Source organism: Oncorhynchus kisutch, linkage group LG2, assembly GCF_002021735.2.
Source record: "Oncorhynchus kisutch isolate 150728-3 linkage group LG2, Okis_V2, whole genome shotgun sequence".
In the NCBI taxonomy this organism is placed as follows: Eukaryota; Metazoa; Chordata; class Actinopteri; order Salmoniformes; family Salmonidae; genus Oncorhynchus; species Oncorhynchus kisutch.
In genome coordinates, this window is record NC_034175.2 from 74,611,043 (window position 1) to 74,637,898 (window position 26,856).

At 47.1% G+C, this 26,856-nt stretch overlaps 1 protein-coding gene across 1 annotated transcript in view; it reads right to left on the bottom strand.

Annotated features, from left to right (window-relative positions):
* Positions 1-26,856, bottom strand: part of LOC109880766 (syntaxin-binding protein 5-like) — a 309,642-nt gene that overhangs the window by 195,789 nt on the left and 86,997 nt on the right. The window lies entirely within an intron of this gene.

Genomic DNA, 26,856 nt, shown 5'->3' on the forward strand with positions numbered 1-26,856 from the left:
AGTATACGTGTGTTCTAGCTGGGTCAGTCTATGTCTTCTAGCTGTGACTTCTAGCTGGCTGCTGGGCTGTTGGGGACCAGCAGAATTAACCGTCTGTGATCATCCTGTTTCTCATTCCTCAGGAGGGAAGAGGTGGTTGAGGAGGGGGGTGGGCAGACAGTCTCCCTCTCTCTCTCCAGTCTCCCTCTCTCTCCATCCAGTCCCCCTCTCTCTCTCCAGTCTCCCTCTCTCTCCAGTCTCCCTCTCTCTCCATCCAGTCCCCCTCTCTCTCTCCAGTCTCCCTCTCTCTCCATCAGTCTCCCTCTCTCTCCATCAGTCTCCCTCTCTCTCTCCAGTCTCCCTCCAGTCTCCCTCTCTCATTCCAGTCTCCCTGTCTCTCTCTCCAGTCTCCCTGTCTCTCTCCAGTCTCCCTCTCTCTCCATCAGTCTCCCTCTCTCTCCATCAGTCTCCCTCTCTCTCTCCAGTCTCCCTCTCTCCCTCCAGTCTCCCTCTCTCTCTCTCCAGTCTCCCTCTCTCCCTCCAGTCTCCCTCTCTCCCTCCAGTCTCCCTCTCTCTCTCCAGTCTCCCTCTCTCCCTCCAGTCTCCCTCTCTCTCTCCAGTCTCCCTCTCTCTCCAGTCTCCCTCTCTCTCCATCCAGTCCCCCTCTCTCTCTCCAGTCTCCCTCTCTCTCCATCAGTCTCCCTCTCTCTCCATCAGTCTCCCTCTCTCTCTCCAGTCTCCCTGTCTCCCTCCAGTCTCCCTCTCTCGCTCCAGTCTCCCTGTCTCTCTCCAGTCTCCCTGTTTCTCTCCAGTATCCCTCTCTCTCCATCAGTCTCCCTCTCTCTCTCCAGTCTCCCTCTCTCCCTCCAGTCTCCCTCTCTCTCTCCAGTCTCCCTCTCTCCCTCCAGTCTCCCTCTCTCTCTCCAGTCTCCCTCTCTCCCTCCAGTCTCCCTCTCTCTCTCCAGTCTCCCTCTATCCCTCCAGTTTCCCTCTCTCCCTCCAGTCTCCCTCTCTCCCTCCAGTCTCCCTCTCTCCCTCCAGTCTCCCTCTCTCCCTCCAGTCTCCCTCTCTCCCTCCAGTCCCACTGAACACGTAGTTTAATGTGCCACTGACAGGTGTGAACAAGTTTACCAAAACAATGACAAAAGAAGGGGGGAAGGAGTGATGTATGAAAGGAAAAGAGAGAGGGGAGGATGTATGAAAGGAAGAGAGAGGAGGGATGTATGAAAGGAAGAGAGAGAGAGAAGGAGGGATGGTATGAAAGGAAAAGAGAGAGAGAAGGAGGGATGGTATGAAAGAAAAAGAAAGAGAAAGAGGGACGTATGGAAGGAAGAGAGAGGAGGGATGGTATGAAAGAAAGAAAGAGAGGAATGAGAGATGTTATGAAAGGAAGAGAGGGGAGGGATATATGAAAGGAAGAGAGAAAGATGGATGGTATGAAAGTAAAAGAGAGAATGAGAGATGGTATGTAAGGAAGAGAGAGAGCAGGGATGGTATGTAGGTCCAATTCTGTTCTCCGCATGGTTGTCAGTTAATTGGTCCTGGTTTCATTAGCTTGATAAATACACAAAAGAGATCTAGACTGGGAGCCACTGCAGAGACACAGCCAGGAGAAGAGACGCCAGCCAGGCTGCTGCTATCTTCAATGGATCACTACCTCTGTGCCAGTCTGCCTGCTCACATTGTCAGAATCACAAACGGCTCCCTGTTACCCAATACCGTGTGATTCACACACTCTCTCAGCTGGTGCAGAACAGTTGTTACTACAGACTAGTCAAACGTCTCTTGTGTACGCTACCCAGAGACAGGAGAGGTTGTCAACGGGTGCCATTTTGGTACCAAAAGCTTGCAATTAAATATGTTTGCGGTTCATCCAAGGAAATGATCACAGTCCTAGTGAATCAGATGATCACAGTCCGAAACAATCAGATCATCGCAGTCCTAGTGAATCAGATCACCACAGTCCTAGTGAATCAGATCATCGCAGTCCTAGTGAATCAGATCATCGCAGTCCTAGTGAATCAGATCATCACAGTCCTAGTGAATCAGATCATCACAGCCCGAAAGAATCAGATCATCACAGTCCTAGTGAATCAGATCATCACAGTCCTAGTGAATCAGATCATCACAGCCCGAAATAATCAGATCATCACAGTCCTAGTGAATCAGATCATCACAATCCTAGTGAATCAGATCATCACAGCCCGAAAGAATCAGATCATCACAGTCCTAGTGAATCAGATCATCACAGTCCTAGTGAATCAGATCATCACAGCCCGAAAGAATCAGATCATCACAGTCCTAGTGAATCTGATCATCACAGTCCTAGTGAATCAGATCATCACAGCCCGAAAGAATCAGATCATCACAGTCCTAGTGAATCAGATCATCACAGTCCTAGTGAATCAGATCATCACAGCCCGAAAGAATCAGATCATCACAGTCCTAGTGAATCTGATCATCACAGTCCTAGTGGATCAGATCATCACAGCCCGAAAGAATCAGATCATCACAGTCCTAGTGAATCAGATCATCACAGTCCTAGTGAATCAGATCATCATAGTCCTAGTAATTCAGATCCTCACAGTCCTAGTGAACCAGATCATCACAGTCCTAGTGAATCAGATCATCACAGCCCGAAAGAATCAGATCATCACAGTCCTAGTGAATCTGATCATCACAGTCCTAGTGAATCAGATCATCACAGCCCGAAATAATCAGATCATCACAGTCCTAGTGAATCAGATCATCACAGTCCTAGTGAATCAGATCATCACAGCCCGAAAGAATCAGATCATCACAGTCCTAGTGAATCTGATCATCACAGTCCTAGTGGATCAGATCATCACAGCCCGAAAGAATCAGATCATCACAGTCCTAGTGAATCAGATCATCACAGTCCTAGTGAATCAGATCATCATAGTCCTAGTAATTCAGATCCTCACAGTCCTAGTGAACCAGATCATCACAGTCCTAGTGAATCAGATCATCACAGCCCGAAAGAATCAGATCATCACAGTCCTAGTGAATCTGATCATCACAGTCCTAGTGAATCAGATCATCACAGCCCGAAATAATCAGATCATCACAGTCCTAGTGAATCAGATGATCACAGTCCGAAACAATCAGATCATCGCAGTCCTAGTGAATCAGATCATCACAGTCCTAGTGAGTCAGATCATCACAGTCCTAGTGAATCAGATCATCGCAGTCCTAGTGAATCAGATCATCGCAGTCCTAGTGAATCAGATCATCACAGTCCTAGTGAATCAGATCATCACAGTCCTAGTGAATCAGATCATCACAGCCCGAAAGAATCAGATCATCACAGTCCTAGTTAATCAGATCATCACAGTCCTAGTGAATCAGATCATCACAGCCCGAAAGAATCAGATCATCACAGTCCTAGTGAATCAGATCATCACAGTCCTAGTGAATCAGATCATCACAGTCCTAGTGAATCAGATCATCACAGTCCTAGTAAATCAGATCATCGCAGTCCTAGTGAATCAGATCATCGCAGTCCTAGTGAATCAGATCATCGCAGTCCTAGTGAATCAGATCATCACAGTCCTAGTGAATCAGATCATCACAGTCCTAGTGAATCAGATCATCACAGCCCGAAAGAATCAGATCATCACAGTCCTAGTGAATCTGATCATCACTGTCCTAGTGAATCAGATCATCACAGCCCGAAAGAATCAGATCATCACAGTCCTAGTGAATCAGATCATCACAGTCCTAGTGAATCAGATCATCACAGCCCGAAAGAATCAGATCATCACAGTCCTAGTGAATCTGATCATCACAGTCCTAGTGGATCAGATCATCACAGCCCGAAAGAATCAGATCATCACAGTCCTAGTGAATCTGATCATCACTGTCCTAGTGAATCAGATCATCACAGCCTGAAAGAATCAGATCATCACAGTCCTAGTGAATCAGATCATCACAGTCCTAGTGAATCAGATCATCACAGCCCGAAAGAATCAGATCATCACAGTCCTAGTGAATCTGATCATCACAGTCCTAGTGGATCAGATCATCACAGCCCGAAAGAATCAGATCATCACAGTCCTAGTGAATCAGATCATCACAGTCCTAGTGAATCAGATCATCATAGTCCTAGTAATTCAGATCCTCACAGTCCTAGTGAACCAGATCATCACAGTCCTAGTGAATCAGATCATCACAGCCCGAAAGAATCAGATCATCACAGTCCTAGTGAATCTGATCATCACAGTCCTAGTGAATCAGATCATCACAGCCCGAAATAATCAGATCATCACAGTCCTAGTGAATCAGATGATCACAGTCCGAAACAATCAGATCATCGCAGTCCTAGTGAATCAGATCATCGCAGTCCTAGTGAATCAGATCATCACAGTCCTAGTGAATCAGATCATCACAGTCCTAGTTAATCAGATCATCACAGTCCTAGTGAATCAGATCATCACAGCCCGAAAGAATCAGATCATCACAGTCCTAGTGAATCAGATCATCACAGTCCTAGTGAATCAGATCATCACAGTCCTAGTGAATCAGATCATCGCAGTCCTAGTGAATCAGATCATCGCAGTCCTAGTGAATCAGATCATCGCAGTCCTAGTGAATCAGATCATCACAGTCCTAGTGAATCAGATCATCACAGCCCGAAAGAATCAGATCATCACAGTCCTAGTGAATCAGATCATCACAGTCCTAGTGAATCAGATCATCACAGCCCGAAATAATCAGATCATCACAGTCCTAGTGAATCAGATCATCACAATCCTAGTGAATCAGATCATCACAGCCCGAAAGAATCAGATCATCACAGTCCTAGTGAATCAGATCATCACAGTCCTAGTGAATCAGATCATCACAGCCCGAAAGAATCAGATCATCACAGTCCTAGTGAATCTGATCATCACTGTCCTAGTGAATCAGATCATCACAGCCCGAAAGAATCAGATCATCACAGTCCTAGTGAATCAGATCATCACAGTCCTAGTGAATCAGATCATCACAGCCCGAAAGAATCAGATCATCACAGTCCTAGTGAATCTGATCATCACAGTCCTAGTGGATCAGATCATCACAGCCCGAAAGAATCAGATCATCACAGTCCTAGTGAATCTGATCATCACTGTCCTAGTGAATCAGATCATCACAGCCCGAAAGAATCAGATCATCACAGTCCTAGTGAATCAGATCATCACAGTCCTAGTGAATCAGATCATCACAGCCCGAAAGAATCAGATCATCACAGTCCTAGTGAATCTGATCATCACTGTCCTAGTGAATCAGATCATCACAGCCCGAAAGAATCAGATCATCACAGTCCTAGTGAATCAGATCATCACAGTCCTAGTGAATCAGATCATCACAGCCCGAAAGAATCAGATCATCACAGTCCTAGTGAATCTGATCATCACAGTCCTAGTGGATCAGATCATCACAGCTCGAAAGAATCAGATCATCACAGTCCTAGTGAATCAGATCATCACAGTCCTAGTGAATCAGATCATCACAGTCCTAGTGAATCAGATCATCATAGTCCTAGTAATTCAGATCCTCACAGTCCTAGTGAACCAGATCATCACAGTCCTAGTGAATCAGATCATCACAGCCTGAAAGAATCAGATCATCACAGTCCTAGTGAATCTGATCATCACAGTCCTAGTGAATCAGATCATCACAGTCCTAGTGAATCAGATCATTACAGTCCGAACGAATCAGATCATCACAGTCCTAGTGAATCAGATCATCACAGTCCGAATTAATCAGATCATCACAGTCCTAGTGAATCAAATCATCACAGCCCGAATGATTCAGATCATCACAGTCCTAGTGAATCAGATCATCACATTCCGAATGAATAAGATCATCACAGTCCTAGTGAATCAGATCATCTCAGTCCTTCCCCCTGCCTCTTGGTATGGTATTCTTTCCAGGCCATGTATCAGGTTGAGGTATGGTATTCTTTCCAGGCCATGTATCAGGTTGAGGTATGGTATTCTTTCCAGGCCATGTATCAGGTTGAGGTATGGTATTCTTACTAGGCCCTGTATCAGGTTGAGGTATGGTATTCTTACCTGGCCCTGTATCAGGTTGAGGTATGGTATTCTTACCAGGCCCTGTATCAGGTTGAGGTATGGTATTCTTACCAGGCCCTGTATCAGGTTGAGGTATGGTATTCTTACCAGGCCCTGTATCAGGTTGAGGTATGGTATTCTTACCAGGCCCTGTATCAGGTTGAGATATGGTATTCTTACCAGGCCATGTATCAGGTTGCGGTATGGTATTCTTACCAGGCCCTGTATCAGGTTGAGGTATGGTATTCTTACCAGGCCCTGTATCAGGTTGAGGTATGGTATTCTTACTAGGCCCTGTATCAGGTTGAGGTATGGTATTCTTACCAGGCCCTGTATCAGGTTGAGGTATGGTATTCTTACCTGGCCCTGTATCAGGTTGAGGTATGGTATTCTCACTATGCCCTGTATCAGGTTGAGGTATGGTATTCTCACTAGGCCCTGTATCAGGTTGAGGTATGGTATTCTTACCAGGCCCTGTATCAGGTTGATGTATGGTATTCTTACTAGGCCCTGTATCAGGTTGAGACGTCACAACATCTGAAACATCTCCGCTGATCTGTAATCATTGATCTGATTGGATACCTCTCTGTCAGTCAGCGTGACATTAGAAGAAATGGCCCTGCACACGACTGAGCTAATATTAACTGAGACACAACAGTATCAGACTGAGACAGGAGAGACCAGAGTGTACTGACTGTATTCCTAGTCGGGGTTGTTTTTGGTCAAGTTCCATCTGCAACCTGTCATACGAACCGAGACGGTATAATATCTAGATAAATGATGGTGATTATAAAAAAGCTCAAATCACCTCTCCCCTTTCACCCACCTCTACCCCTCAATCTGTCAATTGATCCATCCATCCCTCTCTCCACCACTTCCAGCCAAGGCCTCCCATCCATCTCTCCACCTCTTCCAGCCCAGGCCTCCGGGGCCTCCCATCCCTCTCTCCACCGCTTCCAGCCCAGGCCTCCCATCCATCTCTCCACCGCTTCCAGCCCAGGCCTCCCATCCATCTCTCCACCTCTTCCAGCCCAGGCCTCCAGGGCCTCCCATCCATCTCTCCACCGCTTCCAACCCAGGCCTCCGGGGCATCCCATCCATCTCTCCACCTCTTCCAACCCAGGCCTCCGGGGCCTCCCATCCATCTCTCCACCGCTTCCAGCCCAGGCCTCCCATCCCTCTCTCCACCTCTTCCAGCCCAGGCCTACAAGGCCTCCCATCCATCTCTCCACCTCTTCCAGCCCAGGCCTACAAGGCCTCCCATCCATCTCTCCACCGCTTCCAGCCCAGGCCTCCGGGGCCTCCCATCCATCTCTCCACCGCTTCCAGCCCAGGCCTCTGGGGCCTCCCATCCATCTCTCCACCGCTTCCAGCCCAGGCCTACAAGGCCTCCCATCCATCTCTCCACCGCTTCCAGCCCAGGCCTCTGGGGCCTCCCATCCATCTCTCCACCGCTTCCAGCCCAGCCCAGGCCTCCCATCCATCTCTCCACCGCTTCCAGCCCAGGCCTCCGGGGCCTCCCATCCATCTCTCCACCGCTTCCAGCCCAGGCCTCCCATCCATCTCTCCTGCCCTCTCTTCATCCCTCACTCCATGGCTGACGGGCCAGTATATAACAGTGATTGTCCGCTCCATTTAATGAGGAAGAGGTCAAACTGAGAAGTGGTTATGACCCCAAGGAGAGGAATGAAGGAGAGGGGGAAGGAGCGGAATGAAGGAGAGAGGGAAGGAGAGGAATGAAGGAGAGAGGGAAGGAGAGGAATGAAGGAGAGAGGGAAGGAGAGGAATGAAGGAGAGAGGGAAGGAGAGGAATGAAGGAGAGGGGGAAGGAGAGGAATGAAAGAGAGAGGGAAGGAGAGGAATTAAGGACAGAGGGAAGGAGAGGAATGAAGGAGAGAGAGAAGGAGAGGAATGAAGGAGAGAGGGAAGGAGATGAATGAAGGAGAGAGGGAAGAAGATGAATGAAGGAGAGAGTGACAAAGAGGAATTAAGAAGAGAGAGGGAAGGAGAGGAATGAATGAGAGAGGGAAGGATAGGAATTAAGGAAAGAGGGAAGGAGGAGAATGAAGGAGAGAGAGAAAGAGATGAATGTCGGAGAGTGGGAAGGAGAGGAATGAAGGAGAGAGGGACGAAGAGGAATTAAGGAGAGAGAGGGATGGAGAGGAATGAAGGAGAGAGGGAAGGATAGGAATTAAGGAGAGATGGAAGGAGAGGACTGAAAGAGAGAGGGAAGGAAGGAAGAGAAAAGAGCAGAATGGAGTGGGATGAAATTAGTGTAGACGTCCAAAGTGCACTGGAACAAGGTTGTTGCAAATATATTACTTTGACCAATGAAGTCTAGTCTTCTTTTGAGGGTGAGATGATTATCAAAGTCAGAGAAAGAAAACTACTCATCTTAATTCTTCTCCTCTTCCCTCTCCTCCCTTCCTACCCTGCCCTCTCCTCTCCTCCATTCCTCATCTTCCCTCTCCTCCTCTCCTCCATAACTCCTCTTCCCTCTCCTGCTCTCCTCCATTCCTCATCTTCCCTCTCTTGCTCTCCTCCCTTCCTCATCTTCCCTCTCCTGCTCTCCTCCCTTCCTCATCTTCCCTCTCCTGCTCTCCTCCCTTCCTCATCTTCCCTCTCCTCCTCTCCTCCCTTCCTCATCTTCCCTCTCCTCCTCATCCTCCCTCTCCTCCTCTCCTCCCTTCTCTTTCCGTCATGCCACAGCTGTGTGTCCTCATCTGGGGAGAGACCAGGCTGGCAGTGTCACCCTGCTCTCCATAAACATCACAGCGGTCACCAGAGATGAGGGGACACGATGGGTTACAATTACCAGAGACGTCATGGCAGCCATTACACAGAGACAGCAGGACAACCATTACACAGAGACAGCAGGACGACCATTACACAGAGACATCAGGACAACCATTACACAGAGACAGCAGGACAACCATTACACAGAGACAGCAGGACAACCATTACACCGAGACAGCAGGACAACCATTACACAGAGACATCAGGACAACCATTACACCGAGACAGCAGGACAACCATTACACAGAGACAGCAGGACAACCATTACACAGAGACATCAGGACAACCCTTATACAGAGACTTCAGGACAACCATTACACCGAGACAGCAGGACAACCATTACACAGAGACAGCAGGACAACCATTACACCGAGACAGCAGGACAACCATTACACAGAGACAGCAGGACAACCATTACACAGAGACATCAGGACAACCCTTATACAGAGACTTCAGGACAACCATTACACCGAGACAGCAGGACAACCATTACACAGAGACAGCAGGACAACCATTACACAGAGACAGCAGGTACAACCATTACACAGAGACATCAGGACAACCATTACACAGAGACTTCAGGACAACCATTACACCGAGACAGCAGGACAACCATTACACAGAGACAGCAGGACAACCATTACACAGAGACAGCAGGACAACCATTACACAGAGACATCAGGACAACCATTACACAGAGACAGCAGGACAACCATTACACAGAGACACCAGGACAACCATTACACAGAGACAGCATGACAGACATTACACCGAGACAGCAGGGCAACCATTACACAGAGACAGCAGGACAACCATTACACCGAGACAGCAGGAACAACCATTACACAGATACAGCAGGACAGCCATTACACAGAGACAGCAGGACAGCCATTACACAGAGGCATCAGGACAACCATTACAAAGAGACATCAGGACAACCATTACACAGAGACAGCAGGACAACCATTACACAGAGATACCAGGACAACCATTACACAGAGACATCAGGTCAACCATTACACCGAGACAGCAGGACAACCATTACACAGAGACAGCAGGAACAACCATTACACAGAGACAGCAGGACAACCATTACACAGAGACATCAGGACAACCATTACACAGAGACATCAGGACAACCATTACACAGAGACAGCAGGACAACCATTACACAGAGACATCAGGACAACCATTACACAGAGACAGCAGGACAACCACGACATTTCCACCCTCCGAGGGCTCATAAACCTCCTCCACCCTTCATTTACACCCTCCGAGGAATCAAAACCTCCTCCACGCTCCATTTCTATCCTCCATTTCCACCCTCCAAATGAGGGCGGAGGGAGACAGCCTCTCCTTTTTACGGGCCTGTAGGATGGGACAGTAGAGGGGGAAAGTGAGAAGAGAAGAGATAAGTGGTAGAAAAGGAGCTGGCAGAAAGGAAGAGGACTTGATTGGCTCTGTACACAGTTCTAATAGGAAAGAGGCAGACAGACAATTATGTTCTGGCACTTGCTAAATTAAAGAGGGTTGGGATACTAGGTAATCTGGACCTGAGGAAATAGGGACTTTGGCCACCACAGGATGGGAGGATAGACATGGACACCCTCTATAGTGGTGTGGTTTTGGCATAGTCCTGTGAATTGTGTGCAAAATGAACACATTTGTTCTGTTTTAGGCAAATTAATAATTATTATCGGGGGGTGAGGGGGTCTGGTGGTGGTCTATCTATACTGCTAGTGTCTGTCACCAGCTGGCCAAGTCTATCTATACTGTAGAGTCTGTCACCAGCTGGCCAAGTCAATCTATAGTGCTAGAGTCTATCACCAGCTGGCCAAGTCTATGTATACTGTAGAGTCTGTCACCAGCTGGCCAAGTCAATCTATAATGCTAGAGTCTATCACCAGCTGGCCAAGTCTACCTATACTGCTGAGTATAACACCAGCTGGCCAAGTCTATCTATACTATAGAGTCAATCACCAGCTGGCCAAGTCTATCTATACTGTAGAGTCTGTCACCAGCTGGCCAAGTCTATCTATAATGTAGAGTCTGTCCCCGGCTGGACAAGTCTATCTATACTGTAGAGTCTATCACCAGCTGGCCAAGTCTATCTATACTGTAGAGTCTATCACCAGCTGGCCAAGTCTATCTATACTGTAGAGTCTGTCCACAGCTGGCCAAGTCAATCTATACTGTAGAGTCTGTCCCCAGCTGGCCAAGTCTATATATACTGTAGAGTCTATCACCCGCTGGCCAAGTCTGTCACCAGCTGGCCAAGTCTATCTATACTGTAGAGTCTGTCACCAACTTGCCAAGTCCATCTATACTGTAGAGTCTGTCCCCAGCTGGTCAAGTCTGTCACCAGCTGGCCAAGTCAATCTATACTGTAGAGTCTGTCACCAGCTGGCCAAGTCTATCTATACTGCTAGAGTCTGTCCCCAGCTGGCCAAGTCAATCTATACTGTAGAGTCTGTCACCAGCTTTCCAAGTCTATCTATACTGCTAGAGTCTGTCCCCAGCTGGCCAAGTCAATCTATACTGTAGAGTCTGTCACCAGCTTTCCAAGTCTATCTATACTGTAGAGTCTGTCCCCAGCTGGCCAAGTCAATCTATACTGCTAGAGTCTGTCCCCAGCTGGCCAAGTCAATCTATACTGCTGGGCTTTTGTCTTCATTTATATTATTTGACCTGGCAAGTCAGTTAAGAACAAATTCTTATTTACAATGACGGCCTACCCACGGCCAAACCCGGACGACGCTGGGCCAATTGTGCGCCACCTTACGGGACTCCCAATTACAGCCGGTTGTGATACAGCCTGGATTCGAACCAGAGTGTATGTAGTGACGCATCTAGCACTTAGATGCAGTGCCGCTGCATAACTAGGGAGACCCCACGATAGCAACAACGATAGCAACCACGATAGCAACAACTCTCTGTGTGTTTGTATAAAATGTAGGTGTGCATGCCAGTGTGAGTAAATGCATGACTACATTGTCTCTGAGCATCTCAGTTGTGTGTGTGTGTGTGTGTGTGTGTCGGTCTGGGTGTGTGTGTGTCTATGTGTCGGTCTGTGTGTGTGCGTGTGTGTGTCTCTCTGTCTCTCTCTGTGTGTGCGTGCGAGGGTGTGTGTGTGTGTGTGTGTGTGTCTGTGTGTCGGTCTGGGTGTGTGTGTGTCTGTGTGTCAGTCTGTGTGTGTGTGTGCGTGTGTGTGTCTCTCTGTCTCTCTCTGTGTGTGCGTGCGAGGGTGTGTGTGTGTGTGTGTCGGTCTGTGTGTGTGTCTGTGTGTCGGTCTGTGTGTGTGTGTGCGTGTGTGTGTCTCTCTCTCTCTCTGTGTGTGCGTGCGAGGGTGTGTGTGTGTGTGTGTGTCTGTGTGTCGGTCTGGGTGTGTGTGTGTGTGCGTGTGTGTGTCTCTCTGTCTCTCTCTGTGTGTGGTGTGTGTGTGTGTGTGTGTGTGTGTGTGTGTGTGTGTCGGTCTGTGTGTCGGTCTGTGTGTCGGTCTGTGTGTGTGTTTGTGTGTGTGTGTGTCTCTCTGTCTCTCTGTGTGTGTGTGTGTGTTTGTGCACCACAGTGCATATCTTTAATTGAATCCTGTCATCTGTGTCGTCTTTCCACTTGGGGGTGAGTCAGAGGACTCTATTTTAACTAACCTAACCTAATGGTAAATCTAAACACTGGTCGTGATGTTATTGGTTTGGGGGTGTGTCTACGGACGTGGTCTGGGGGTGAGTCAGAGGACGAGGTCTGGGGGTGAGTCAGAGGACGAGGTCTGGGGGTGAGTCAGAGGACGAGGTCTGGGGGTGTGTCAGAGGACGTGACGTTATTGGTTTGGGGGGGGTGTCAGAGGACGTGACGTTATTGGTCTGGGGTGTGTCAGAGAACGTGACGTTATTGGTCTGGGGTGTGTCAGAGGACGTGACGTTATTGGTTTGGGGGTGTGTCAGAGGACGTGACGTTATTGGTTTGGGGGTGAGTCAGAGGACGAGGTCTGGGGGTGTGTCAGAGGACGTGACGTTATTGGTTTGAGGGTGAGTCAGAAGACGAGGTCTGGGGGTGTGTCAGAGGACGTGACGGTATTGGTCTGGGGGTGAGTCAGAGGACGTGACGTTATTGGTTTGGGGGTGTGTCAGAGGACGTGACGTTATTGGTTTGGGGGTGAGTCAGAGGACGAGGTCTGGGGGTGTGTCAGAGGACGTGACGTTATTGGTCTGGGGGTGTGTCAGAGGACGTGACGTTATTGGTCTGGGGGTGTGTCAGAGGACGTGACGTTATTGGTTTGGGGGGTGTGTCAGAGGACGTGATGTTATTGGTTTGGGGGTGAGTCAGAGGACGTGATGTTATTGGTTTGGGGGGTGAGTCAGAGGACGAGGTCTGGGGGTGTGTCAGAGGACGTTATTGGTCTGGGGGTGTGTCAGAGGATGTGACGTTATTGGTTTGGTGTCAGAAATATATTTTATTATGTTCACCACCAGAATTATCTCAGCTTTGGTAATGAAGATTTATTTCCAAGCGGTCTCACAAGACAAACATTTAATTGATGATCTTGACGAGGCTATTTGAGTACTTTGAGCAAGACAAGATGAAAACGGCCGTCATGGAGAGGAGGGGAGGCTTCGCTTGGTTTTTAACAAATATCGAGAAATAGATGAAAAAATACATGTGTTTTTTAAAGTTTCTGAACACAAAGTATACAGAAACCAAATCACAGTGTGTTCAATGTGCATATGGACAGTGTGCGACACAGCTGGATAGACTGTGTTTCAGCTGTCAACAATCGCGTCATAACCAACAACGTTCCCACCTCCCAGCACTGCCTGTGAGACGGCAGAACCAGGCGTTAGGGCTGGAAAATGCCGGTGCACCAGATTTTTTTTAAATTATGAAATGCAAACTAATATGCATTTGACAATAAGCGCCGCCTCGACATCGGCAGGACATAGAACCCAGAAGGTGAACTATTCACTCAACTTTCAGCACAAAACCGTTTAAAAATATCTCTATAGTATCAGTCCAGGTGTAACAAAGGAACAATAACAAACCCCCTGCATCTCCCAAGTGGCATAGCGGTCTAAGGAACTGCATCTCCCAAGTGGCATAGCGGTCTAAGGAACTGCATCTCCCAAGTGGCATAGCGGTCTAAGGAACTGCATCTCCCAAGTGGCACAGCGGTCTAAGGAACTGCATCTCCCAAGTGGCATAGCGGTCTAAGGAACTGCATCTCCCAAGTGGCATAGCGGTCTAAGGAACTGCATCTCCCAAGTGGCATAGCGGTCTAAGGAACTGCATCTCCCAAGTGGCATAGCGGTCTAAGGAACTGCATCTCCCAAGTGGCATACCGGTCTAAGGAACTGCATCTCCCAAGTGGCATAGCGGTCTAAGGAACTGCATCTCCCAAGTGGCATAGCGGTCTAAGGAACTGCATCTCCCAAGTGGCATAGCGGTCTAAGGAACTGCATCTCCCAAGTGGCATAGCGGTCTAAGGAACTGCATCTCCCAAGTGGCATAGCGGTCTAAGGAACTGCATCTCAGTGTTAGAAGCGTCACTACAGGCCCTGGTTCGATTCCAGCCTGTATCACAACTGGCCGTGATTGGGAGTCCCATAAGGCAGCGCACAATTGGACCAGCAGCGTCCGGGTTAGGGTTTGGCCGAGTCTGAGACACAGCATGACACGATTCTGAGACACCATGACACGAGATTGAGACCCATGACACGAGACTGAGACACAGCATGACACGAGTCTGAGACACAGCATGACACGAGTCTGAGACACAGCATGACACGAGTCTGAGACCCATGACACGAGACTGACACAGCATGACACGAGACTGAGACACCATGACACGAGTCTGAGACCCATGACACGAGACTGCGACACATCATGACACGAGACTGACACGGCATGACACGAGTCTGAGACACAACAGGACACGAGACTGACACACCATGACACACATCATGACACCCACTGTCTGCTACAGCCACTCTACTGTCTGAGACACAGCATGACACGAGTCTGAGACACCATGACACGAGACTGAGACACCATGACACGAGACTGAGACACATCATGACACGAGTCTGAGACACAACAGGACACGAGACTGACACACCATGACACACATCATGACACCCACTGTCTGCTACAGCCACTCTACTGTCTGCTACAGCCACTCTACTGTCTGCTACAGCCACTCTACTGTCTGCTACAGCCACTCTACTGTCTGCTACAGCCACTACACTGTCTGCTACAGCCACTCTACTGTCTGCTACAGCCACTACACTACACTGTCTGCTACAGCCACTCTACTGTCTGCTACAGCCACTCTACTGTCTGCTACAGCCACTCTACTGTCTGCTACAGCCACTCTACTGTCTGCTACAGCCACTCTACTGCATGGACTCTACTGTCTGCTACAGCCACTCTACTGTCTGCTACAGCCACTCCATTGCATGGACCCTACTGTCTGCTACAGCCACTCTACATGGACTCTACTTCCACTCGTGAACAGCCAACCAGAGAACAGCCAACCAGAGAACAGCCAACCAGAGAGCAGCCAACCAGAGAGCAGCCAACCAGAGAACAGCCAACCAGAGAACAGCCAACCAGAGAACAGCCAACCAGAGAACAGCCAACCAGAGAACAGAACACTTCATTAACAGTCAAACGGTTTTGCTATGATTCAGTCTTCTGTGGTGTATATAAAGTGTAATATTGGGATGCAAACTCAAAATTGAATACATTTCAACTCTTTATCTGACATGGAACAGGTGTCTTATTTAATGTATTTAAGCCCATAACCATGTGTGTGAGGTGGATACTTTTGTTTCAAAGTAGATTTGTTTAATAAGACTACCCAGAATCCCTCTGTGTGACCCTGATTTAAGCCACTGCAGTAAAAGTTTAAGGTCACTGAGAGTTTGGTATTTAAACTCGAGTCATTCATGTGTATCTCAAGTTAGGATTTCTCCTGATGATTTAATGAGGCATCGATTGGGTTAAGTCAGAACTGACGAGACCGTTTCTGATCAAATGTCCCGAAGTGTGTTCAGCGTTTTCATTGAGTATGTCAGGTCAGTATTTATATTTGCAACCAGGAAGAATGATCCTACTTCATATCCCTTCTTCATATCCCTTCTTCTGACATGAACAAATAGTATTTCACAGATAATACTGCTTTTATTGTGTCCATGTCTTCCCAATGAATATTACAGTCACGCTCCCAATAAACTTACAATATTATACAGTTCCAATAACCTTTAGTGTTTCATACTATACATATATGTGTCCCCTCTCACTGTACTAAAAAGAGAACCCCAAAGAACCCCAAAGATGGGGGATATGGCTCTGGGATCAGAACTATATAAAACTAAAAAAATGATTGTCACATGCTCCGAATACAACAGGTGTAGTAGACCTCACAGTGAAATGCTGAATACAACAGGTGTAGTAGTCCTTACAGTGAAATGCTGAATACAACAGGTGTAGTAGTCGTTACAGTGAAATGCTGAATACAACAGGTGTAGTAGACCTCACAGTGAAATGCTGAATACAACAGGTGTAGTAGTCGTTACAGTGAAATGCTTAATACAACAGGTGTAGTAGTCGTTACAGTGAAATGCTGAATACAACAGGTGTAGTAGACCTTACAGTGAAATGCTGAATACAACAGGTGTAGTAGACCTTACAGTGAAATGCTGAATACAACAGGTGTAGTAGTCCTTACAGTGAAATGCTGAATACAACAGGTGTAGTAGTCGTTACAGTGAAATGCTGAATACAACAGGTGTAGTAGACCTCACAGTGAAATGCTGAATACAACAGGTGTAGTAGTCCTTACAGTGAAATGCTGAATACAACAGGTGTAGTAGACCTTACAGTGAAATGCTGAATACAACAGGTGTAGTAGTCGTTACAGTGAAATGCTGAATACAACAGGTGTAGTAGACCTTACAGTGAAATGCTGAATACAACAGGTGTAGTAGACCTTACAGTGAAATGCTGAATACAACAGGTGTAGTAGACCTCACAGTGAAATGCTGAATACAACAGGTGTAGTAGACCTCACAGTGAAATGCTGAATACAACAGGTGTAGTAGACCTTACAGTGAAATGCTGAATACAACAGGTGTAGTAGACCTTACAGTGAAATGCTGAATACAACAGGTGTAGTAGACCTCACAGTGAAATGCTGAATACAACAGGTGTAGTAGACCTCACAGTGAAATGCTGAATACAACAGGTGTAGTAGACCTCACAGTGAAATGCTGAATACAAAAGGTGTAGTAGACCTCACAGTGAAATGCTGAATACAACAGGTGTAGTAGACCTTACAGTGAAATGCTGAATACAACAGGTGTAGTAGACCTAACAGTGAAATGCTGAATACAACAGGTGTAGTAGACCTCACAGTGAAATGCTGAATACAACAGGTGTAGTAGACCTTACAGTGAAATGCTGAATACAACAGGTGTAGTAGACCTAACAGTGAAATGCTGAATACAACAGGTGTAGTAGACCTCACAGTGAAATGCTCAATACAACAGGTGTAGTAGACCTAACAGTGAAATGCTGAATACAACAGGTGTAGTAGACCTCACAGTGAAATGCTGAATACAACAGGTGTAGTAGACCTCACAGTGAAATGCTGAATACAACAGGTGTAGTAGACCTCACAGTGAAATGCTGAATACAACAGGTGTAGTAGACCTTACAGTGAAATGCTGAATACAACAGGTGTAGTAGACCTCACAGTGAAATGCTGAATACAACAGGTGTAGTAGACCTTACAGTGAAATGCTGAATACAACAGGTGTAGGTAGACCTCACATACAAGCCCTTAAAACCAAACATTGCAGTTTTAAGAAAATACCTAAAATTGGACAAGAGATTAATCAAATGACCAATCAAATGACTATTACATTAACCACCTCCCCAGTTGACCAATCAAATGACTATTACATTAACCACCTCCCCAGTTGACCAATCAAATGACTATTACATTAACCACCTCCCCATTTGACCAATCAAATGACTATTACATTAACCACCTCCCCATTTGACCAATCAAATGACTATTACATTAACCACCTCCCCATTTCACCAATCAAATGACTATTACATTAACCACCTCCCCATTTGACCAATCAAATGACTATTACATTAACCACCTCCCCATTTGACCAATCAAATGACTATTACATTAACCACCTCCCCATTTGACCAATCAAATGACTATTACATTAACCACCTCCCCATTTGACCAATCAAATGACTATTACATTAACCACCTCCCCATTTGACCAATCAAATGACTATTACATTAACCACCTCCCCATTTCACCAATCAAATGACTATTACATTAACCACCTCCCCATTTCACCAATCAAATGACTATTACATTAACCACCTCCCCATTTGACCAATCAAATGACTATTACATTAACCACCTCCCCATTTGACCAATCAAATGACTATTACATTAACCACCTCCCCATTTGACCAATCAAATGACTATTACATTAACCACCTCCCCATTTGACCAATCAAATGACTATTACATTAACCACCTCCCCATTTCACCAATCAAATGACTATTACATTAACCACCTCCCCATTTGACCAATCAAATGACTATTACATTAACCACCTCCCCATTTGACCAATCAAATGACTATTACATTAACCACCTCCCCATTTCACCAATCAAATGACTATTACATTAACCACCTCCCCATTTGACCAATCAAATGACTATTACATTAACCACCTCCCCATTTGACCAATCAAATGACTATTACATTAACCACCTCCCCATTTCACCAATCAAATGACTATTACATTAACCACCTCCCCATTTGACCAATCAAATGACTATTACATTAACCACCTCCCCATTTCACCAATCAAATGACTATTACATTAACCACCTCCCCATTTGACCAATCAAATGACTATTACATTAACCACCTCCCCATTTGACCAATCAAATGACTATTACATTAACCACCTCCCCATTTGACCAATCAAATGACTATTACATTAACCACCTCCCCATTTCACCAATCAAATGACTATTACATTAACCACCTCCCCATTTCACCAATCAAATGACTATTACATTAACCACCTCCCCATTTGACCAATCAAATGACTATTACATTAACCACCTCCCCATTTGACCAATCAAATGACTATTACATTAACCACCTCCCCATTTGACCAATCAAATGACTATTACATTAACCACCTCCCCATTTGACCAATCAAATGACTATTACATTAACCACCTCCCCATTTCACCAATCAAATGACTATTACATTAACCACCTCCCCATTTGACCAATCAAATGACTATTACATTAACCACCTCCCCATTTGACCAATCAAATGACTATTACATTAACCACCTCCCCATTTCACCAATCAAATGACTATTACATTAACCACCTCCCCATTTGACCAATCAAATGACTATTACATTAACCACCTCCCCATTTGACCAATCAAATGACTATTACATTAACCACCTCCCCATTTCACCAATCAAATGACTATTACATTAACCACCTCCCCATTTCACCAATCAAATGACTATTACATTAACCACCTCCCCATTTGACCAATCAAATGACTATTACATTAACCACCTCCCCATTTGACCAATCAAATGACTATTACATTAACCACCTCCCCATTTGACCAATCAAATGACTATTACATTAACCACCTCCCCATTTGACCAATCAAATGACTATTACATTAACCACCTCCCCATTTGACCAATCAAATGACTATTACATTAACCACCTCCCCATTTGACCAATCAAATGACTATTACATTAACCACCTCCCCATTTGACCAATCAAATGACTATTACATTAACCACCTCCCCATTTGACCAATCAAATGACTATTACATTAACCACCTCCCCATTTGACCAATCAAATGACTATTACATTAACCACCTCCCCATTTGACCAATCAAATGACTATTACATTAACCACCTCCCCATTTGACCAATCAAATGACTATTACATTAACCACCTCCCCATTTGACCAATCAAATGACTATTACATTAACCACCTCCCCATTTGTTTTGTAAGCTGCTGCTACTCGCTGTGTATTATCTGTGCATAGTCACTTCACCCCTACCTACATATAAAAATTATCTCTAACCTGTACCCCCACACACTGACTCGGTACCGGTACCCCCTGTATATACAGTTGAAGTGGGAAGTTTACATACACCTTAGCCAAGTACATTTAAACTCAGTTTTTCACAAATCCTGACATTTCTTCCAAGTAAAAATTCCCTGTCTTAGGTCAGTTAGGATCACCAATTTATTTTAAGAATGTGAAATGTCAGAATAACAGTAGAGAGAATGATTTGTTTCAGCTTTTATGTCTTTCATCACATTCCCAGTGGGTCAGAAGTTTACATACACTCAATTAGTATTTGGTAGCATTGCCTTTAAATTGCGTAACTTGGGTCAAACATTTTGGGTCGCCTTCCACAAGCTTCCCACAATAAGTTGGGTGAATTTTGGCCTATTCCTCCTGACAGAGCTGGTGTAACAGAGTCAGGTTTGTAGGCCTCCTTGCTCGCACACGCGTTTTCAGTTCTGCCCACAAATTTTCTATAGGACTGAGGTCAGGGCTTTGGGATGGCCACTCCAATACCTTGACTTTGTTGTCCTTAAGCCATTTTGCCAGAACTTTGGAAGTATGCTTGTGGTCATCGTCCATTTGGAAGACAAACAACTCTCATACAGACTCGGGAGAGACAAAGGTCGAGAGCCTTGCGTCCTCTGAAAACACGACCCTGCAAAGCCTTACTGCTTCTTGACACAATGCTTGCATAACCCAGAAGCTAGCAGCACAAATGTGTTTGAGGAAACACCGTACAACTAGCAAACAAAGTCATCGTGCATGTGCCCGGCCCGCAACAAGGAGTGACTTAAGCGCTATGGGACAAGGACATCCCGGCCGGCCAAAATCTCATGAAGCTCTTGACAAACAGTTATTGTGCTGATGTTGATTCCAGAGGCAGTTTGGAACTCAGTAGTGAGTGTTGCAACCGATGACAGATGATTTTTACACACTACACGCTTCAGCACTCACCGTTTCCGTTCTGTGACCTTGTGTGGCCTATCAATTAGCAGCTGAGTCCAGAGATTCCCGCGACAGTACCCAGTCCAGAGCATCCGGCGACAGTATCCAGTCCAGACCTTCTGGCGACAGTTCCCAGTCCAGAGCCTCCGGTGACAGTACCCAGTCCAGAGCTTCCGGCGACAGTTCCCAGTCCAGACCTTCTGGAGACAGTTCCCAGTCCAGAGCCTCCGGCGACAGTACCCAGTCCAGAGCTTCCGGCGACAGTTCCCAGTCCAGACCTTCTGGCGACAGTTCCTAGTCCAGAGCTTCCGGTGCCGTTTCACAGTCCGGAACCTCCAACGATGGTCCACAGTCTGCAACCTCCTGAGGCGGTCCACAGTCAGGAACCTCCAGTGATAATCCATGGCACGAAGCCTCCAGTAAACGATCCAAGGTCCGGAGTCTCCAGCGACGGTCGGCAGTCCAGAGCCTCCAGCGACAATCTACGGTCCGGAGCCCCCGGCGACGATCTACGGTCCGGAGCCCCCGGCGACGATCTACGGTCCGGAGTCCCCGGCGATAATCTACGGTCCGGAGCCCCAGGCGACAATCCACGGTCTGGTTCCTCAGACTCTGGGGCCTTTCAGAACAGGTGTATATATACTGAGATAATGAGACACTTAGATTGTACAAAGGTGGACTTTATTTAAGGGAATCGGTTGCACCAGATCTTATTTAGGGGCTTCATAGCAAAGGGGGTGAATACGTATGCAAGCACCACTTTTCAGTTTTTCAGAATATTTTTTAACGAGTTCTTTTTTTCATTTCACTTCGCCAATTTGGACTATTTTGTGTATGTCCGTTACATGAAATCCAAATAAAAATCCATTTAAATGACAGGTTATAATGCAACAAAATAGAAAAGTGCCAGGGGGGGGGTGAATACTTTTGCAAGGCACTGTAGGAAGACATGGATAGAAAGACATGGATAGAAAGACAGCAGAAAGGAATTAGAACTACAAAGACAGTGTGACATGCTCTCTGGTTCATGTGAAGCATGCTTTAAAAAAAAGAGAAACCTGCACACTGCTCTTTCCGTACCACTTCTATAAATCCGTACCACTGCTCTATCCGTACCACTGCTCTACCCGTACCACATGTGAAGCACCCAGCACACTACCCTGCGACCTCTGCTCTATCAGTACCACTGCTCTATCCGTACCACTGCTCTATCCGTACCACATGTGAAGCACCCAGCACACTACCCTGCAACCACTGCTCTCTCCGTACCACTGCTCTATCCGTACCACATGTGAAGCACCCAGCACACTACCCTACGACCACTGCTCTATCCGTACCACTGCTCTATCCGTACCACATGTGAAGCACCCAGCACACTACCCTACGACCACTGCTCTCTCCGTACCACTTCTATATTTATCCGTACCACTGCTCTATCCGTACCACTGCTCTAACCGTACCACATGTGAAGCACCCAGCACACTACCCTGCAACCACTGCTCTCTCCGTACCACTGCTCTATCCGTACCACATGTGAAGCACCCAGCACACTACCCTACGACCACTGATATACCCGTACCACTGCTCTATCCGTACCACATGTGAAGCACCCAGCACACTACCCTACGACCACTGCTCTCTCCGTACCACTTCTATATAACCGTACCACTGCTCTAACCGTACCACATGGGAAGCACCCAGCACACTACCCTGCAACCACTGCTCTATCCGTACCACTGCTCTATCCGTACCACATGTGAAGCACCCAGCACACTACCCTGCAACCACTGCTCTATCCGTACCACTGCTCTATCTGTACCACTGCTCTATCCGTACCACTGCTCTATCCGTACCACTGCTCTATCCGTACCACTGCTCTATCAGTACCACTGCTCTATCCGTACCACTGCTGTATCAGTACCACTGCTCTATCCGTACCACTGCTCTATCAGTACCACTGCTCTATCAGTACCACTGCTCTATCCGTACCACTGCTCTATCTGTACCACTGCTCTATCCGTACCACTGCTCTATCAGTACCACTGCTCTATCCGTACCACTGCTCTATCCGTACCACTGCTCTAACCGTACCACTGCTCTATCCGTACCACTGCTCTAACCGTACCACTGCTCTATCAGTACCACTGCTCTATCCGTACCACTGCTCTATCAGTACCACTGCTCTATCCGTACCACTGCTCTATCCGTACCACTGCTCTATCCGTACCACTGCTCCCAACCGTACCACAGCTCTATCAGTACCACTGCTCTATCAGTACCACTGCTCTATCCGTACCACTGCTCTAACCGTACCACTGCTCTATCAGTACCACTGCTCTATCAGTACCACTGCTCTATCCGTACCACTGCTCTATCCGTACCACTGCTCTATCCGTACCACTGCTCTATACGTACCACTGCTCTATCCGTACCACTGCTCTATCCGTACCACTGCTCTATCCGTACCACATGTGAAGCACCCAGCACACTACCCTGCAACCACTGCTCTATCCGTATCACATGTGAAGCACCCAGCACACTACCCTGCGACCACTGCTCTATCCATACCACATGGGAAGCACCCAGCACAATACCCTACGACCACTGCTCAATCCGTATCACATGTGAAGCACCCAGCACACTACCCTACGACCACTGCTCTATCCGTACCACATGTGAAGCACCCAGCACACTACCCTGCGACCACTGCTGAGGCGCTGCGCTGCTCTAGCCGTACCACATGTGAAGCACCCAGCACACTACCCTACGACCACTGCTCTATCCGTACCACATGTGAAGCACCCAGCACACTACCCTGCAACCACTGCTCTATCCGTACCACTGCTCTATCCGTACCACTGCTCCATCCGTACCACTGCTCCAGCCGTACCACATGTGAAGCACCCAGCACACTACCCTGCGACCACTGCTCTATCCGTCCCACATGTGAAGCACCCAGCACACTACCCTGCGACCACTGCTCTATCCGTCCCACATGTGAAGCACCCAGCACACTACCCTGCGACCACTGCTCTATCCGTCCCACATGTGAAGCACCCAGCACACTACCCTGCGACCACTGCTCTATCCGTCCCACATGTGAAGCACCCAGCACACTACCCTGCGACCACTGCTCTATCCGTACCACATGTGAAGCACCCAGCACACTACCCTGCGACCACTGCTGAGGCGCTGCGCTGTTCTATAACCATGGATGCTAAAACAGATCCATGAAAATAATTAGGCTAGCCAGCTTCAGTTAGCTTCACATTTCAGGTCAGGCTTCATCTGTATTATGACGGTGGATATTGCTCGTCCGCCTGCCACTTACGTTAGCAGGTTAGTCACTTGCGTGTGCATGTCACACGTGGCTTGTCGAAGGCCAAACTCTTCATTGAGACAATGCTGAAACATCAATCCATGTGAGAGTCAGAACACTCGGAGCTGGTCAGGCTGTTTTCATGTTATCCAGGGGTAAACAAATCATCGGACAGAGCGTCAAGTGGGCCACGAAAACTAAACGAGATGCATGTGGCCAGCGGCGCACTTTGTTCATTGTTGTATAATTAGCTAACGTTATCTGGCTGGCTCGTTAGCTAACATTACGTGTGTACAACACCCATTGAATATGGCTGGTGTCACTAAAAGTCTGCTTAAAGAGAGTAATGCAATTGTTGACAGAGCTGGTCAGGCTGTTTTCATGTTATCCAGAGGTAAACAAATCATCGGCCAGAGCGTCAAGTGTGCGATCCGAGAGCGAAACAAGATGGGTGTGGCCAGCGGCGGACTGGCGGCGGACTGGCCGTCGGGAGCACCGGGACATTTCCCGGTGGCCTGATGGCAATTTTGGCCTGCCTATAATATAGCAAGCAGGAATGAATTGACGGAGAATCAATGCATCAAGAGGCGCGACTCTCACTCTCTCGCTGCAGTGTCCCCGCGCAAGGGTGACATTAGGTCTCTCCGCGACGCACATAGCAACCGTCTACTTGCTTCTCTACCTATACCATTTTAGACAAGTCGCATGACGAAATGGACGGTCAGAAAAGAAAAGGTGGACCAGAGAGGGAGAGAAGAAAGGCCCTTGCCACAGACGCAGCTAAATGCTGCAAAATAAGCCACATGTTTGCCAGTAAGGGACCAGGTCAGTCAAAAACACTAGCTTAACATTTACAATGTTGATCTCATTTTGCAGAGCAACCAGATGTGCAGAGAGAGAGAGAGAGAGAGAGAGAATCTACCTCACTTGCTTTGGCAATGTTAACACATGTTTCCAATGCCAATAAAGCCCCTTGAATTGAATTGAATTGCATTGAGAGAGAGAGAGACGGAGACAGAGACAGAGACAGAGAGACAGAGAGAGAGAGAGAGAGAGAGAGAGAGAGAGAGACGGAGACAGAGACAGAGAGACAGAGAGACAGAGAGAGAGAGAGAGAGAGAGAGAGAGAGAGAGAGAGAGAGACAGAGACAGAGACAGAGAGAGAGAGAGAGAGAGAGAGAGAGAGAGAGAGACAGAGAGAGACAGAGACAGAGAGACAGAGAGAGAGAGAGAGAAAGCGAGAGAGCGAGAGAGAGCGAGAGAGAATCTACCTCACTTGCTTTGGCAATGTTAACACGTTTCCCATGCCAATAAAGCCCCTTGAATGTAATTGAATTGAATTGAGAGACAGAGACAGAGAGACAGAGACAGAGACAGAGACAGAGAGATAGAGAGAGAGAGAGAGAGGTTCAGAGCCCAGTACAGGGAAAATAGAAAATCCATTTGATTATTCTGCTCGTTCTCAGTCCAAGGATTTTGACTTATTTTTTCAGTACCACCCAAAATAAACCCCTCAAATAGTAATTCCCAAAGTATTCCACTCCAACGACGGCACAAACAGAAAATAGCTGATCTACTATGAAGTAACTCACTCCTTGTTCTGCTCAGTATGTCTTGCATTCGCAAAACCTTCAGCCAGTGATAGTGCATTTGTCAAAGGAGGCATGCAGGCCTGGAAACATGCCCATCAGAGAGTACAGGAACATGAGAGAAGCAAGACCCATAGAGAAAGCGCAGAAGCCTTTTTCCTCAGAGCCAGCAAAGCAGACGTCCGTAACCCTTCTGAGTGATAATGTCAGTTCAACGAGACCAGGTCAGAAAGAGGAGGCAGCTCATGGAACATGTGATTGATGTAGTTAAAGTGTATTGGTAAATGTGGGCTGAGCTACAGAGGACACAGACACCAAGCTGCATAATAACTTGGAAAACATGGCCGTCAATCATGGCAAGATTCTTGAGCTTATATTGTTACTAAAGCAAATACAAGAGCATGTTAGTGGTTGCATTAAGAAGATCAAGAAGCAGATGGGAAGTAAAGGAAGAGGGTCCTTGATAACTATAACGTCCAAAACAACAGCAAACAAAGTAATTGAAGTCATCATGGTGCTGACCCGTTGCTCCCTCGACAACCACTGTGATTATTATTATTTGACCCTACTGGTCATCTATGAACATTTGAACATCATGTTCTATTATAATCTCCACCCGGCACAGCCAGAAGAGGATTGGCCACCCCTCAGAGCCTGGTTCCTCTCTAGGTTTCTAATCTCCACCCGGCACAGCCAGAAGTGGACTGGCCACCCCTCAGAGCCTGGTTCCTCTCTAGGTTTCTAATCTCCACCCGGCACAGCTAGAAGTGGACTGGCCACCCCTCAGAGCCTGCTTCCTCTCTACCCAGTACAGCCAGAAGAGGACTGGCCACCCCACATAGTCTGGTTCCTCTCTAGGTTTCTTCCTAGGTTCTGGCCTTTCTAGGGAGTTTTTCCTAGCCACCGTGCATCTACACCTGCATTGCTTGCTGTTTGGGGTTTTAGGCTGAGTTTCTGTACAGCACTTTGAGAGATCAGCT